Source organism: Brassica oleracea, chromosome C9 (assembly GCF_000695525.1).
Source record: "Brassica oleracea var. oleracea cultivar TO1000 chromosome C9, BOL, whole genome shotgun sequence".
NCBI classification, from domain to species: Eukaryota; Viridiplantae; Streptophyta; class Magnoliopsida; order Brassicales; family Brassicaceae; genus Brassica; species Brassica oleracea.
In genome coordinates, this window is record NC_027756.1 from 25885950 (window position 1) to 25894107 (window position 8158).

At 30.2% G+C, this 8158-nt stretch overlaps 1 long non-coding RNA gene across 1 annotated transcript; it reads left to right on the plus strand.

Moving 5' to 3' along the window:
• Nucleotides 1-5088: 5088 nt before the first annotated feature.
• LOC106315982 lies at nucleotides 5089-6142 on the plus strand. Its single transcript, XR_001264693.1, has 3 exons — nucleotides 5089-5282; nucleotides 5434-5846; nucleotides 5954-6142. It is a non-coding gene; the product is annotated as an uncharacterized LOC106315982 (long non-coding RNA).
• Nucleotides 6143-8158: the final 2016 nt, after the last annotated feature.

Genomic DNA, 8158 nt, shown 5'->3' on the forward strand with positions numbered 1-8158 from the left:
AAACTTCAATTAGTATAAAGTGGTATCCCCTAGTTGTGAATACGTAGGTCACTTTTTTTGTCAATATAAAAAATATTAAATTAAAAAATAAACCAAAATAACTGAAAAAAATGACGTCAATTTTAATAACGCTAAAACCGCCAGCTAAATCCTAAATCCTAAATCCTCAATCATAAACCCTAAACCCTAAATCTAAACCAAAACCATAAACCCAAACCCTAGAACCTAAATCATAAACCAAAACCGTAAACCTTAAACCCAAACCGTAAATCTTAAGCCCTAAAACCAAACCTCTGTTCCTAAACCCAAAAAATGTATATAAAATGGATCAACTGATGCTGTGAATTTGGCTCAACTTCAATTAGTATAGGGTGGTATCCCCGAGATTTGAATTTCACAATAGGTCACTTTTTCTAATTTTTTAATTAAGAAGTTAGGTTTTCAATTTTATTATCGTCTTCCTCTTCTTTCTCACCTCTGCCGACTCTGTATCTTTTTGCTTTTTGATTATTTTGTTTATCAGAAAAATCGCTTACTACGTTTTACATGTTCTAAACTCTACTATGTTTCCCATTCCACGTCGATGTGATTTAGTGTTAGTTCATTTTTGTTATTAACACTTTATTATAATGATGTTTTATTTGGATTTGAAATTTAATTTTGTTATTCACATTAGAAATTTAAATATTTATGAATTTTAAGTTTTGATATTTTTTGTTAGATGTCATATATCTTAACTTGTTACATATTTTTGTAAATAATCTAAACTATTTTTCGATATTTTGTATGTTAAATGAAAATAAAAGTACAAAAACTAAAGATAAATATTTTTTAAATGTTTGAAATATTTTTAAACATAAGATATATACATATCCAAACTATTATTTTATGTTTTAAAAGACATTTCGAAAATACTTAACTTTATTTTCTATATTTTTATTTTCATAGTTAATATATTATTATATAATAAAATTTATTCATTTATTAACCTGCGGTCGGCCTAATGACTAGGTGAGATATTGAAGATGAAAATACAATGGAAGTTGTGAATATAACAATAGGTCACTTTTTTCTTATTTGATTTGTTTAAAAAAAAAGAAAATGGCAAGGCTGTAAATATATGTGTTTCTTAGGGATTACATAGATTTTTACAACACTTTTGCATAGGGTCAAAAAAATAGGTAGTCCTCTTTGCAAATTAAAATTTAGCATGACTCATATTCCTAATTGATAACTTACTCACCACACATTCTCCCAATTTTTCCTAAATTAATAATGTTAGGACTTAGAAATTTTCTTAATTTATAGAAATATTAATTTATAAAAAATTTCTTATTTAGATTTATTATTTTAAGATATATTTATTCTCAGATAAGAAACACATTTGATTTTAGTGCATAGACATTAATTGTTATTTTTTAAATTTTGAAATTTATATTAATTTTATTATATTATTTGGTGTATATTATATATATTGCATAAAATTAAGTGTGGTTTTAGGTATAATATTACTAAATCTCATTAAAAATATATTAAGTGTTAAGAAAATATAAAGATAATTATATTGTGAATATAAAACAAACAATATAATAATAGGTTCTTACTTATATAAAATATAAATACATATAAGTTATTAATTTATAATTTTAATGTGATCAAATATTTACATAGAATTTTCTAAAAGATTATTACCTTATTATTTTATCGATTTGTGTCAAATTTTGAACCGGCTCAAATTGGGACCGACAAAATTTATTAATTTATAGAAATTATTAATTTATTGAGTATTAATTTATAGAGGTTCTACTGTAATATGATTTGTGAGTCTATTTGAAAATTACATGATAACTATCTTACAAACAGTGGAAGCACCCTTACTTAAAGGCTTTTACACCCATGTATATGGTTTAAATCCCAAACTATACACTTTCTTGCAGATTATAAGATGCAAGCTTTCGGGGGTTCCAGAGTACTGTAGGCTGAGCAGTTCGTTGTGATCGCATGCTACGGAGAGAGCATGTACATTGATGATGCGTACATGCAGAACCGTCCGTTGATCCAAATGTTTTGAAAACAACTTCATCATGAATCCTTATTTGTGGAGTTGTTCATCAATATTATATATGTTGCAGGTCATTAGATATGGAAATTGGGAACCTGGACCCAGGCCTGGCCCAATATAATACAAGAAAATATAGTGACTCCCGACAAAATTCTCAAAGGAGAAAAATCCATCAGAAACTTCTAAAGGATTTCCGACCAAATATCGACAAAATAAAAAGTCTAGAATCCGTCGGAAATTTAATTACTAAAATCCGTCTGAATTTCCGAAGGAATGTTTTTAAAATAAATATTTATTTAAATCCATCGGTAATCGTCAAAAATTTCCGACGGGTTCCCAACAGATTTCGGGATTAAGGTTGAAAAATAGGTGTAAAATTCATAAAATTTGATTCATTATAGATCCATGAGTACTATAAAAACATTTTAAAACTCCATATGATATAACATATGGTCAATAAACGTATATTACTAAATTTAAATAAAATAAATCAAAAGAATCCCTTTGAATGTTAACATATCATATACTTACATGAATGATTTTGAGAATTGGTCCATAGTATTTTCAAATCTATATTAAAAGTGATTCCGAAGGTGTTCAACCATAAAACTCATTAAATCATTTGTATAATGAATATGGATATTTTTGATATGTTTTTCTTTGTATTTGCTAACTTTAAACCCCCCCTCCAAAATCGTCAGATATTCGTCAGAAATTCGTCATGAATCCTTCAGAAAATTGATTTTCGATAACTCGGTGTTTAGAGTTGTTGAACGAAAATAAAATTCATGACGGATTACAAATGGAATCGGGAATCTAAAAATCCCCCCCCCCCCAAGAAAGCGCCAATTTTTTTGGCAACCGTCTAAAAGTAAAAATTTCCAACGGATTTCCGACGGATGCGGATCCATCAGGAATTTTTAATACATAATTTGGTCTCTTCTCTTCTCCTACTTCATTCTATCCTCTCTCTCAAATATACCAAACTCTTTTCTCTCTCAAAAATACATTAAACTTCTCTCTTCTCCTCAAGAACACAATCAAAATCAAATCTTTCTCTTTCATATTTTTCTAATATGTAAGTTTTTTTATTTAAAATAGATTGTAGAGTAGTTTTATGTTAAGTTGTTGGTTTTCAGGACTTGAAGGTGGGCAAAAAACCGAACCAAATCACGCGTCAAACCTTACCGATCCAAACTGAAAGTCTATGATCAAATAGTTTGGTTTAAGATTTTCCTAACCCGAACCAACCAAACCGAAACCAATCAAAACAGAACCGAACCGAGAAACCAATGTATTTTTGTTATTATTTTAATTAAACATACTAGCATTATACAAGATACTAAAACCCTAAGACTAATGTCACTAAACCCATATATTTTCCATTTTTATTCAATAGCATATATTTTCTAAAATAATATGTAATCCAAATTTTTGATTTAAAAAAAACTCTTGAATTATTTTATGTAAACGGACGCTGCGTAATACCAAAACTAAGTATCATTTAAAACAAACATTCTCCATAACGTCTCTTTCCCTCTCCATAATTTTTTTATTTACTTTAGTTAATTTTGGTTTGATTGTGTTTGTAAAAACTCTTTTTGTGGTTTTTAAAGGTTTAAGTTTTAGTTTTCTATTGACTTTAGTTTACATAGTTTATTTTATTATCACTTGCGTGATAATTTCATAACCATGCGTTTATGTTTTAAAACATTATTTTCTTAAAAGAACTAAACTAGAAGAACCCGATTAAACTGAACCGAAACACAAACCGAACCGAATACAAACCAAACCAAAACCACTCTAAACCAATCTAATTATGGTTTACTTTATTTGGAAAATTATAGAACCGAATTAATCAAATCGAACCGAACCGATAAAATAACCGAATCGCCCATCCCTAGATTTCATTGTTAGTTTTAGAAATTTAGATGTTAGTTTTAGGATATAAGTTTAGATGTTTGTTTTTCGATATAGATTTTAGTTTTAAGATTGAATTAATTTAGGATTTAGATGTTGTGTAAGATTTTGATGTTAATTTTAGGATTTGTTAGTTAAAGGATTTTTGTGTTGGTATAATATTCAAAAATATTTATAAAATATATTTTGAATTTAACGTAATTTTGTTATTTTAAAAACATTTTTCAAAACATTTATTATAATTGTACAAACTTATCAACGTTTTATAAATGCTTTTAGTTTACAAATTTTTTTCTCATATTTCATATTTTAGAAATACTTTTAATTATAAATAATATTTTACAAAACATGTAATTTATTCAATTTCCAAGACATTTCTTTATCTAAAACGATTTTCATAATTTATAACTTTTATTTATATATATATATATATATATATATATATTATGGTATAATTAAAAATATTTTATAAATTTGTTAGTTTATAATTTGTTAATTTATGATTTTTTGTTTGAATTTGTTAGATAAAGGATATAGATTATAGTGTTTTTAAAAGAAACCTTTTTATAATTTATTTATATATTGGTATTTTTTAAGAAAATTTGTATTCTATGTAATTTAAAATTTAAAATTTAAAACGTTTTATTTATTTTATTCTTTTGGTTATTTTTAAAAAAACTTTCCGACGGAATCCGTTGAAATTATTTAGTTGGAATTTTTTCGGAAATGTTTTTGACGGATTCCCCACAGATAATTTCCGATTATTTTCGGGAATCCATTAGAAACTTAGTTTACAAAAAAAAAAAATCCATTGGAAACTACTGACCAATTCTCAACAAAAAGTATTTCCGACTGAAATAGAATCGACGATACGTTTCGTTGGGTATTCATGGGGAATGATGATTTTGACGGAAATATCTGTCAAAAATGAGATTATTTTTCTTGTAGTGATAAGAACTGTAGCGGGGAGGTTTGGCCATCATTTTTTAAACCTAAAAAGAAACGGGCCTCGTGGGAAGGACCCGTGCGGTATTGGGCCATTTGCAGATTGGACTTGATTTGACCTGCGGGAAAAAGGAACCGGCAACAAACCTTTCATTTTACTGTTCAATTGGCGAAAGAACAAGAGAGAGAGAGAGACTCTGTCGATGGCGATCTTCACCGACAAGACTGAAGGGGCTCCGGCGATGGCAGTTCGAGGTCCGATGGTGGTCCTGTCTTCCGTTCGTCTTCCATATGAATACATGGAGTTTCAACGAATACTACTTTTGTCCTTTCTCAGCTGTGATGATACGCAAAGGTCTTATTAATGTTTTTTTTGGCTGTCTGTTTGATATTTGATTTTCGAATTGATGGTTCTTATTGTCTCCAACAGACCGTGTGTAAAATTGTATATATATGATATTACTCATTTTCTCTTCTCTAAATACTGTATTTTCCAATGACTGCAGAATCAACAAACTTGGAGCGTTCGATGGCTGCATTTTTGAGTTTCAAAATCGTGTCATCATTGTGCTGGACTAAGCTCATTTGCTCGCCACTCAGGTCTTTTCTCACTTAGTTGTTGAAAATTTCAAAGATGGATAAACAAAAAAATGGTAACAAAATACTCAGGCAAAGGAGAAATCTCCCAAAAACGTAAGATGCATCAAGGTTTTGAACTTAAGGTAAATAGACTAATAATTACCCTTCTCTATAACTTGGTGTCTCAACTTTCTGATGGCTACCATCTACATCAGCGATAACATAGAAGAGTCAGAGATGGAAAATGTCAAAATAGATCAGATTGCAACCTTAAAGTAAAAGCCACTATCTTTTGAAGTAGTGTCACGTTTTGCAGTTATGATACTAGATGTTGCAAGAGGTATGAGTGTTTTTTCTTTCTTAAAACTATACTTACTACTGAACTTAGGATTTAGAACTCTTCAATTAGTTATTAGCTGACATTGACTCTTCTCCAACAAAAATCAGGTGAAGCAAAGGGACAGGCTCTCTGTAACCAATTTGAAGAAAAAGATGATCCTATGAATGAAAAAGAAACAGTGTGTAAGTGTATTAAAGTGGTTTTGGATGCCTCAAGCTAGGAATAACTGTACTTGAAAACAGAATTCTCTAACCAGGTTCTCAAACCGGCTTTTTCATCAATATACCATTTTATCATACTCAGCTTTGTTCTGCTGACCATGAGCTCCTTTTTGACTCCATCAATGAACCCATCTTTGAGTTTTACAAGTTTCCTCAGTGGGTCTCCTTTTTTTAAACCAAGAACACAAGTCTTCTCACTCAGTGGTGAGTGGTGAGAGCATCGTTCACGAGGTTTAGTGTCGTCTATTCCCGTTGAAATTTGATATCAGGTGTAACCTAACAAAATAATATTTAAAAATTAAAACCAGCAGCTTAAACAAATATCCACGCCACAAGCTCACTGTAAAAAAGAGAGTTTGTTGAATACAAACATATTCACTCTTATCATTGAAAAAATGGATTGACATATATGATATACATAACGCAAGGACACGGAAGGTGTAAATAAAACTTAGAAATTCTTCACCGGAAGACGGCCGTGATTGACCAAGTGGTGCTGTGACGCGAACAGAAATGCGTCATTAGCTTAACACCGTCCAGCCTCATTACACCACCTCATTATAGGATCACCAAACAATCATGGATTTGGTCAACCTAATTTACTCGCACATGCACGTCACAGAAAATAAATAATCTAATACAAATTAAGTAAATGCATTATATTATTACAAATGTTAAACTCCATCACGTATGCAGCAAAATTGAAAACACGACCTTAGTGAAATCAGACATGAATATTTGGAATACATCTCATTAACTACAGATTGATTCTTCTACATAAGTTGACGGGAATTTACATGTCAGGATTAACATGTGAGTCAAAGAATAAGCTTTAATCGGGTAAGGAGGTATGAGTGCGAGTAATGAATCTCTCTCAAGCTGACTAAATCGAAGATGGAGGTGATTTACGCGAAGATAAATTCATCGGAGGAGTACAATATGGCGACCGGAGGCGCATGGGATCAAGTTATTTTTGACCATTCAGTAAATCAGGGATCCTAAAGACACAACAACAGAATCTCGACTGAGTCGATGAGATTGTCATCGCAACAGAACAAACAAGAGTTTATTCGAGTCAAGAAGCTTTGGGGTTCTATTCAGACAAAGCAGTGGCAATGGGATTCAATGCAAGGATAAACTTGGAGGTTAACGATGATGGAGTTGATGGAGTTCGTCGGTGTGGAGAAGAAGACGAAAGGGGGCTTTTGTTTGATTCTTGGTGAACCGAGAAAATAAGAGAAGGTTAAAGTTGGGTCATGTGGAGATTATTAAAGGGCCTCAATTTTAATTTTGTTACGCACCAGCTCACTCCAAAGCCCAACTTCAAGATACTTGCACTAAGACAAGTCGGTTAATTTCGTATGTGAAATAGGAAAATAAGACATTCATACAAAGTGTGGAACTTCTAAAAGTTTGTATCAATAGAGGATGTCCCAAGCTTTATGGATCATCCGGTGAATCATAAACACAAGAAACAAAGAGATAGAAGAAATTAAAGAACAAAAAAATCATTCGAGACATGTCGATAAAACTTTTTAAAAAGAAAACATAATAAAGAATAAGAAGATCAATAAAGCAGTGCCAAACCAACAAATGTACACGAATTTTAATTTAAATCCTTTTTTTTAACCACTTATTCTTAGGTTCGATTCACCAAACAATAGGATTGTGTTATTTCATATTCGAAATCTTTTATAAAAGAAACAAAATATTGTCAAGTTATACTATATTTTTTAAATAAAAAAGTAAAAAGAAATAAATAAAAAATAGTAACAATTACAAAAACATATTTTTTAACAAACAAAACACTAAACCCTAAATCTTAATCCTTAAATCCTAAATCCTAAACCCTAAACCCTTGGGTAAACCCTAAACCCTTGGATAAATCTTAAACTCTAAATCAAAAACACTAAACACTAAAACACTCAAAGGTTTAGGGTTTAGGATTTAGAGTTTAGGGTTTTAGTGTTTAGTGTTTTTTATTTAGAGTTTATGATTAATCTAAGGGTTTAGGGTTTATCCAACGGTTTAGGATTTAGGATTTATGGTTTAGGGATTAGAATTTAGGATTTAGTGTTTTGATAACGACGT